This window comes from Phalacrocorax carbo, chromosome 1, assembly GCF_963921805.1.
Source record: "Phalacrocorax carbo chromosome 1, bPhaCar2.1, whole genome shotgun sequence".
Classification (NCBI taxonomy): Eukaryota; Metazoa; Chordata; class Aves; order Suliformes; family Phalacrocoracidae; genus Phalacrocorax; species Phalacrocorax carbo.
The window spans coordinates 214,788,612-214,797,662 of NC_087513.1; the positions used below are offsets into that span (position 1 = coordinate 214,788,612).

The window sequence follows — 9,051 nt, forward strand, 5'->3', positions numbered from 1 at the left end:
GCCATATCTTGACAGGAACTTCAGCTCTGGGAAAAATACTCTCTAGAGGAATGAAGAGGGCATTCAGCCCTGCCAGTGGTCGGTAAATGGGAACTTGGGTGCCTTATTCGGGTTTGAGGAACCTTACACCCCTTTGTGTGCCTCTCTGCACAAGGCAAACGGGGATATATGCAGACCACACTGGTGGCCCTGTAAAGAATGTCACAAAAACCCCTTCATCCTCTCTCTGATGATAGCCCTGGGAGGAAAGCTTTGCCTTCTGCTCGGATCAGAGGTGAGCAGAACAGGTAGAGTCCAGGCTTAGAGTCAAGGTCAGAAAATACTGCTTTTTTGTAAGCCTGATATTCTCCCTGCTCCTTCCCACCCTTCATAAGACAGTTCAATATTACAGCTCCTGTTAATTATTCATCACAGCCTATATTTGCTTAGGTAGCTGTTCACATCATGAACTCCCCTAACCTGCCCGATCTAGCCTTCCTGGGTTGTAAATCAGCAAGAGCTGAGGCAGCGCTTATGAATGGTGGCCACGATGAACAGGTACTTCTTGCTTCCTTCTGCAAGCGTTTTCAAGATGACTTTGCAGCATTTCGAAGCACACATGATTTTTGCTTCTCATTTTTGCTTCAGTGGTGCTTGGCCAAGGCGTCACCGTGTCCTAGAGGAGTACATAAGGACTAGGCTTATGTTATGGGTGTCCTATGAGTGAAATCAAACACAAGTTTGTGAGGCAATGATTAAAGAACAACCTCAAGGCTTGCAGATCCCTTTCTTCCCTGTAGGACGATGGGTTGCCTGGGGAGCTGAGGCACGAGAGAAATGGAGGAGCCACATAAAGGAGGTGACTGAGGAGGCCCTTTGGACCTTTCAGGCAGCCCCCTCCCGGGTACCCCTGGCAGGGGATGGCAGGGACACAGGCAGGAGGGAGGCACTGGGGCTGGTTAGTATGTGGATGAGGTTCAGTGCGGGTTTTGAGGGGCTGTGAGATGAGCTCCAGTTATCCTGGCACTTTACACTGGGGTGGTCAACCTTATTTAACTCCACAAGAGTCACATAACCCTGACTTGTTTGAACAGTTTAAAGAGGAGCAACATCACTGGTTTCAGGAGAAGCACACCGGCAGAAAGCCAGCACAGACAACCTGAATGAATCCAGCCCCTGAAACAGCTGGGACTAATGCACTTGAGAAGGAAACATCTGCTCTACAGGAAGAAGGTCAAAAGCTGGCTACTAGCCAGGAAAGGAATTTGAGATCATGGTGAAAATATCTCTGAAATGTCTGAACAGACCATAGTTAGGAGCAGAAGAGACAGCAGAGACAAGGCTGGATTGCAATCCTAGGACAACGCAATGTGCATTAAATGCTTGGTGCAGGCTGCTCTGGGCAGCGCTGGTTAGATGCTGCTTGGAGGAGCCATTCGACATCCCGGGAATTTTGATGTGGTTGCACCATAGGCAGTGACAGGAGTCCTCCATCCTTCTCTGAGCTTGAGGGTGGAAGATAAAGGGGTGTCAGGACCATGGGAGAGAGCATCCTCTGGAGTTAGACATGGTCAACAGCCTGTTGCTGCTTTAACCAGCACTGCCAGGGGTGGGGGAGATTAGCCTTCTGCAAGCTAACCTGAAGGTTGCCCAAATGCTGCTCCAGTCCACAGGCTGGATAGTACCCATGTGCAAATCTTTGGATGCTACTGCACAAAAAAATATAGCGGTGTAGTGTCTCAGTCTGAGACTGGTTCCATGGCTGACCCTCCTTCAAATAAATTAATGGAAAAACCTGCCAAAACATGTCAGTGGAGAAACTTCACTGAACCAAGTAGAGGTTTTCCCTGGTTTACATCACAGCAGAATGGGGCAAGTATGGTCTTTGTCCTTCTGGTAGAGCTGGAAGCCAAGGAAGGTCCTGCAGGTGGGGACCCCCACTGAGACAAGGATCCAAACCGTATTTGGCAGGTGTCACTTGTGTGGCTTCAGGACATATGTGGGTGCTTCCTAGAGGATTTTTACCCTGTCGTCCCTGGTATGGTTCCTGCAATGATCTGCTGGAGAGCAGGACCAAGCAGGGTTCCTGCTGAGCACCAGAGGCTGGCATGGGCAATGGCAGCTCTGTCACTCCTTGGTCTGCCTGCAACGCCTGACCTGTACAGCAACACTGAGAACTGTGCTCCTGCTTCCTTTACCCTCTGTGACCCCTCTGCTGTGCAAAGCAGGCTGGGGTAACTGCAGAGCAGGAGGAAGAGCCCAGGCACAGCACAGTGCTGCAGCAGGGAGAGGAGTGGATGGTCCTTGGGCAGGCATGGTCCTCACTTTGCTCCTCTGGGGGAAAACCCCATGGAGCAGCTGTGCTGCAACCTCCTGCATGTAATTATCACTCCAGTCACCTCTTCTGGGCTTCAGCTCTTCTTCTTCCTGACTCCATGTCAAACACAGAGGGGTAAAGGCAGGGTGATGCCAGGCTGCCTGCCTCCTGGGCCACTCAGCATCCCTTATTGTGTTTGCTCAGCTGTGGCTTATTCCACTTTGGAGGCATTTCCCTAAAACCTAAAACCAGCAGTGATGGTGGGGAGGAAATTTGCCTTCTGTTCCCTCCCTAAAAAGCATTGTACCTCTTTAAAGAAGCTACTAAATAAGTACAGGAGTTTTTCTACCCATATAGTGGGTAAATATGCTGCTATAAAACCTTTGGACAACACAGCAGTTTGATCAAGTGACTTAATTTCCAGTGCAAAGCACCTGACAACATACTGCATTAACAAGATAAAACCCTTGTTTATCTTGCTGGGACTGGGAATGGCTCTGCTCCCATCCTTGCTGTATGACGATTAGCGGGTTTCCTACACCTGCCCACTCTCCTCTGTCTTTCATACCCTCTTACAGTCAGGTTTTTAGGACTGGGGCAACCTCTGAGTTGTATCAGGGTGAGGTTAAGGGGTGCCCCAGTAATAGAGTAGTTGCTGAACAAGAGGAGTCACTGCTGCCCTTCTGGGACTTCCCAGGGACACCTGAGAGTGAGCTCAGCCCCAGGGTTAGGTTACCCTGTGTGGTACCCAGACAGGTTCACTGGGTGCCCCAGAAGCATCACTCTGTGCCTCCAGGATGTTCTACTTCCAGCCCAAAGTGACTCACTTGCTCCTTTCTCCAGGCTGCCTTTTTCTTCCAGACTTCAGCCATGGTACAGGGTCATGTTTGGGGTTTTCTGCTGAGATGAATCCTTGTCTGTCAGTGGGACAGGGTCCTTCTCCCTTCACCTCACCCTACTTACAGGAGAAGGAGTTTGTGTATTGTCATAGCCACAAAAAATATATTTTGGAGAGGACTTTAAACCTAATGATTCAGGGTGGGAATCAATGTCAGTGGTACTCCTCCAGCAGGCAGAGCTCCTCACAGTGTCTCACACAACAGGGTTGTCCTCGTCCCACCAGTTACTGGAAAAGGTGGATATGGAGATACTAAAGGCAGCCCCGCCCTGCCAAGAAACCCCTCTAATAGCATATTCCTATGGATATTTTCATTTCAACATAGAAAACAAGCTATTACACAAGTGAAGCATCTCCCGGACAAATGGGGAGAGCTGTAGGTTTTGTTTTCCTATGTAGGTTGCGAGGTGGAGAGTGCTTGCGGTGTTATGGGCAAGCAGGCTTCGTGGTGGGTGTGAATATTATAAGGTCTCTGACCCTTACGTGTTAGTGCTTACATCACTGCGGGGAAAAGCACTCAAACAGCCATAATGTGGATTAGCCGTGTTTCCTCCTTCTGGGACATACTGCAGCAGTCCAGATTTTCAAGTGCTCAGCTCTCAGCTGTGACCCCTTCCGAAAATCTGTCCCCTTGCTCTGGGAGCTCTCCTGGCTCCAGACTCTGCAAACACTCCCCATGTGTCAGTGCACAGAGAAAAAAATACAAGAAACAACAACTGCAGAAACACCCAAGCCCCATATGGAACAAAGAGGGTATTTAGAGACCCTGAATAAGAGTCACCCTGCCCCGAAAAGGCTACTATTTAGTATTTTTCCTTCTACTTTCATTTCCTAACTGCCTCAGACGTCCTTTTGCAGGCTTTTATGGCAGGAGGGATGATGCGTTGCTCTCTGCCCTGGTGAGACAGCCAGCTCGGGTCCTGCAGTCCCTGCCTGAGCAAAGCCCTCGTTGTCTCGAGAACTTTTCAGGGAAAGTTTCCTCCAACTGCTCAGCTGGGCTTGCTGCCAGCAAAGCCAGCCCCTCTGGGCTCATCAGAAGAGACCTTGTACTACATTTTCCACTATACTTATCTAATCTTGGCTTGCGTCCATCTAGTGTTTGTGCAGTAATTACCTCACTAGGCAAAACAGTTCCACTGCCTAATTGTCTTCACTCTCAGGAAATTGTTCCTAATAGCTAACTAAATTTAATCTCCCTTTCCTTGCTCCATCCACTGCAGCAAACCTGTGCAGCCCTTCACCCTCTGCTTACGGTTCTATACATGAAGCGATTATATAGTCTTATCTGCTCTTATTTCTTTAGGTCAAACACGCAAAATTACTTTCTAGGACTTGTGTGAGTCACAACCATCATCCTTAACTCAGTTTCCTTGGCCTTGTTTGAACTCCTTTCTGCAGTTTTGCAGACCACGTCCAAAACTGAAGCGTGATCAGCTCCCAAGTGCATTGAAATCACGAATAAGGCTACCACAAAACAACTTTTCCTTAAAAAAACAGGAATCTAAAAAGAAGAGAGGGTTTTTTAAAAGTTCACCTAGATCTTGAGCCTTGAGAGTTTTCTTTAAACTTTTTTTCCAGTGGCTTTCAATGATTGATATATCCTTGATTTTCTAAATGGAAGGTAAATGTATGCAGATGATCTTTAAATAAAATGTCCTTTATTTTACCAAATGAGTTGGCACTGCTGGAACAGAGCAAGCTTAAGGGCATAACAGTAGCTATGAGTCATAATACAAACCAAAAGGGTAGTCCTTGTCCCCTTGTTTCCCACAAGCCTGAATTGGCAAACATTTTTGGTGGGGTATCTTGCCTTAAAAGAGTCAGTAGATATCAGGGAAATTTCTGACTTCTCAACTTGAAGGCCCTCCCAAGAGCCTTGAAAACAGCAGCAGAGACAATCCAAAATTACTGAGTCCATATTTTGGGTGGTAGAAGACCCGTAGGTGCGTCTGCTGGAGTTTCGTTCTAGAGAGGAGCAAAGCTGAGGGCTAGGTGAAGCAAGGATCAGATGGGGTTCTGCTTTGGTGTGTGCTGTGTAGGAATTTAATAGGTAAGTGTGTGCTGGGGGAAGTGATCTGAGATGTCAAGGTGTATTCGTATTCGAGAGCCATCGAATGAGGAGGGAATGGTGCATGGGGCTTGCTGGAAAGCTGCCACATGAGAAAGAGCAGTTCTGCTCCCAGCCTTTGCCCCTGAAAGAGCTGATGACCTCCCCCTGCACCCCTCTGCCACTGAGGACTGCAGAAACAGTGATTGGTTTTCACAATGTCTAATAGAAACTTCCCTTCAATCAGCCCCCTCCAACCTTTGCACCATAACCAGGCCCTATGTACGCTGTGTCTGTACAGGGACCACAAGTTCAGGTTGCTCTCCAAGTCTGCCCTTGAGCCTTCTTCTCAATGTGTCATGTCCTGCAACACCAGGCATCTTTAGGAAGCCTGTTCTGAGTTGTGTCTCCATCTTCTACTCAACAGAGCAGCAGCAGGGCCAGGATATGGGGTCAGCCAAGCATCTCAGTGGGCTTGGGGCTGGCTGAGAGGCCAGTTTCTGTTGCCTGTCCATCTTCTCTGCTCCAGTGTGCCCTCCCAAATGTGTCCTTTGCCACAGCTCTGTGATGCAGGGTCCACATATCCTCACATACACAGGCAGCCCGCTTCCTAAAAACTCCACGTAGCTACCTCACCTTCACTACAGTGATTTCTCCACCAGCTCCTTTCCAAGAGGAAATGACTATTTTCCAGCTCACAGACATATGCGACTGGCCCAGCAGAGCCTCATGGCAGGAGCGAGTGGGAGGAAAAAGGGTTGTCTTCGAGCTCAGACGATTGCACCATCCTGGCAGAACCAGTTTCCCCAATGAGTCGCATCCTGCTGGGCTTTTAACACCCCTGTGTTAGCACCTCCGTGTTTCTCATGTCTGTGCTATACCCAAACCCTGCTGGGAAGGGGGTTGGTCTTCTTGAGAAAGCCTGTTGCTGATGGGAGAGCTGGGATTTCCCCGTGCACCTCCCCCTGTTTGAGCCGTTGCAAGTCATGTGTCTGCTTTAGCACTGCAAAGGCTTCCTCTGAGGACTTAACCCTGACGGTTATCACCAAGGACTGCTTGCTGGCACAGCTGGTGTGTGCTGGCTGCTAAGCCAGGAGCTAAGGAAAGTTTGCCCCCATCTTGGTTTACAGATTGCCTTTAGGTCTCCAAGCATTTGGCTCAGGGATTTCACCTGTCTTTGTGCAGGACCTAGTACAACCACTTCAGTTTGTGCCAAGTAACCCATGCCTTCCTGCAATGAAGATGCTCCATATCAATTAGGAAGAGGATCAAGGCCATGAAGGGGGTGTTACGACAAACCTACACGCTGAAGCCTTGTAAGAGAGTGTTGTAGATGAAACGGGAAAGCTCCCATGTTAACTCCTCCAACCCACAATGAGTTTTTAGTCTCGACTGCTGGTGGAAAGACCATTTGCCCTTGTGAAAGCAAACAGCGCACATGTCATATTGAAACCAGGGGAGGTAGGAAACACAGAACCCCATGGTGCTGTTCTTGAATAAAACCATTTTTCAAAGGCAGGACTGTGCTTTAAAACAGAGCCATGGCTTGTGAAAGGACTGACTCAATACGTGCTGGGATCTGCAGGGTCCCAGGGAGGATGCCAGCTCTGATGATAGGATTTTTTTTTTTTGTATGGTAGGGACCTCTGGTTAGTTTTCTGCAGCAAAACTATTCACAACAACAGACACACACACATAAAAATCCCCATGACTTTTCCCTAATGGGAAGAAACGTAGTGATCAAAATTTTGGCCCTTTTAAAGCCCCTTTGAAGTCAGAGGCCGAGGTTTTGTAGTTGTTTTTTCTAAAGCTCTCTGTAACTGCTGACATATGCTGCACATATGGTTTCAATGTGATTAGACTTCTGATCTGTTTTCTTTCTTTTTGACTTGACAAAGTACCTACTCACTAGCCACATTTCCATGAGGAAGGGACTTTTAATAGGATTCCCAGAAAGAAATGCACTTCTGCAGATTCACTAAACAAATAATAATCTCTCTTTTTTGATTTCTTTTTCCTCCCTTTGAAATATGTGGGAATTTGCCCAAAGGAGGGAAGCTTTAGGTGGGACCATGCTTTACTTCCCCAAATGCCCTCAGGAAAAATTACTCAAGGGTAATTACACATCTTTGCAGATGCACTGGGAATACACAGATCACTTGCTCTAGTTAGACAGCACTGGATCTGCAAGCGTGAAGCTATGTTATTATTTGTAGCATGGAAAACGTCTGGAGGCCCCGCTGGCAAATGAGATGCCCCTGGGCGAGATGCTGCTCGCAGCAGGGGGTGGAAATTCAGCCCCATCTCCTGAAGAAGACAATCTTAAAGAAGAATGGTGTGCTGCAGTCATGAGGATCACTGCAGGCAGCACAGATGCTCTCTGGGGTTTCCTCTTAAGTACCATTATGAGGGTTAAGGGTATGTCTTGAATGTCTTCAGGTGGCAGGTTGGGACCTTTGAGTCTTGAAGACCACCTGAGATCTGCATGAATCGATACCCAGAGACAAAGGTCCTCCTCGCTTGTTTGGCTCTTCTAAAGATCTTGGTGTCAGAGTAAAGTTTGGCCCCATGTACACTAACAAAGCAGTTGCCATATGACAGCAGATTTATGCTCAGCCTCCTCTTGTGTCCTGGATGGTAGCTAAGCTCTGATGCCGCCAGGCACAGCAGGAGAGGTGCAGGGCTCTGCTCCACGCGTGGTGCCAGACCTGTCCGCCCAATCCTGCCGCACAGAGGCAGCTACTGGTTGTCAGAGTATATCGACATCTATGTTGCTTGTGAAATTTTCACCACCTCATTTTGTTTCTGCACACCTCTGATCTCTCTCTTTGTCCTATTAACTTCCCGTAGGTCTGCCATTTCTCATTCCCTTTAGAAATACCTAATCCTGCTTTGAATCCTAACAGTTTCCCCCATGTGATTCTTGTGGCAATGAATCCTCCAGGCTCATCAAACATGAGGTAAAATCAGAAGAGCTGATGCAAAAATGGTACCTACCCTTCCCAATTCATCCCCTATGCAGCCAAACCCTCCCAACCTTTTCAGGGGTCTTGTTTTATTGTATCTGCTCCGTTTAAGCGCCAGGTTTTTTTCCAGCAGTGAACTTTGCATTTACCCACATGGAGAAAAACGGTTGTGAATTTTCCTGACCCGTTGCCTGTTGATTACGAAGTTCAGGAGATGCAAGATTAACCCCGGGCTGTGAAGTGTCTAAGCTGAAGTCAGCTGATAAAAGCAGAATGCAAAATCACTGCTGCGCTCAGTTTGCCAAGATAAAAGTTCACTAAGTTTGTAAACGCTTGCAAAATACTTGTGTAATAGAAGAGCAAAGGTCATGTAAGTACCTGACTAGTTGTGAGAGAGGGAAGAAAAAGTAGGTATGGAGATGTACAGAATATTTTGACTAGTTTATAAAGCTATATGATAAGAAAGCACTGGTGTCACAGCCTCGGCTCTTGGGTGAACAAGTTTTTATGAAGAAAATAAGGTAATGAGTGAGCAAGATTTACTCTTGAGATTTCCAATAAAAATATATCTTGTCCAATCACGTCACTTCATGCAACACCAGCTGCTCTACCAGTCCAACAGGCAATTTTAAACTGGGATGCAAGCATGATCTCAGCCATCCTCTCCACATATCATTTTCTCTCCCTATCTCTTGGAAATAAGCACCTCTTCCCTTTCATTAGCATCACCTCTACCCTACAGGTACGAGGTGGTCTAACTAGTACAAGTCTAATTAAATGCAAGACACTTGTTCTCAAAGTTAGCTGCTCTCACTTTAGCCCAAGAAAAGCTGTGCACTCGGCA

The 9,051-nt window shown here is 47.5% G+C and overlaps 1 long non-coding RNA gene across 1 annotated transcript; it reads left to right on the plus strand.

Annotated features, from left to right (window-relative positions):
- LOC135311583 (uncharacterized) lies at positions 1–8,537 on the plus strand. The gene is made up of 4 exons (XR_010371245.1): positions 1–274; positions 415–537; positions 780–883; positions 1,074–8,537. It is a non-coding gene; the product is annotated as an uncharacterized LOC135311583 (long non-coding RNA).
- Positions 8,538–9,051: the final 514 nt, after the last annotated feature.